General features: G+C 38.7%; 1 protein-coding gene across 1 annotated transcript in view; it reads left to right on the forward strand.

Moving 5' to 3' along the window:
- Positions 1-346, forward strand: part of CDON (cell adhesion associated, oncogene regulated) — a 51,632-nt gene that overhangs the window by 13,590 nt on the left and 37,696 nt on the right. The gene's annotated exons all lie outside the window — the stretch shown is intronic.

Consider the following 346-nt stretch of genomic DNA (forward strand, 5'->3'; position numbering starts at 1 on the left):
TGGGGGAATAAAAGCCTTAGAAGAGTGGTTGTTTCAGAAGAAAATACTCGAACGAAGACCTCTGGCATAACCTTTGATAATCCGCAGCGTTTAGATCTGCCTTCCATGTTTTATTAAAGTCTTAGATTGTTTAGTGGTTTATTTTTGGTAGAATCTTTGTCTTTTCCTTTGGGATTTGGGGTAATGTTTGCCTGTAAAGGTCGAGCATTAAGAGACTACCCTGAATCTCTTTCCTTTCTTAAATCCTTTCCTTTTCTTGGACTAGATGATCTCTAGAGGTCCCTTCCAATGCTGAAAATGGAGTTGGTGATTTGACTGTTAAATGAAAGAAAAGGAGAAGAAGGGG

This window comes from Charadrius vociferus, unplaced genomic scaffold, assembly GCF_000708025.1.
Source record: "Charadrius vociferus isolate BGI_N301 unplaced genomic scaffold, ASM70802v2 scaffold289, whole genome shotgun sequence".
Lineage (NCBI taxonomy): Eukaryota > Metazoa > Chordata > Aves > Charadriiformes > Charadriidae > Charadrius > Charadrius vociferus.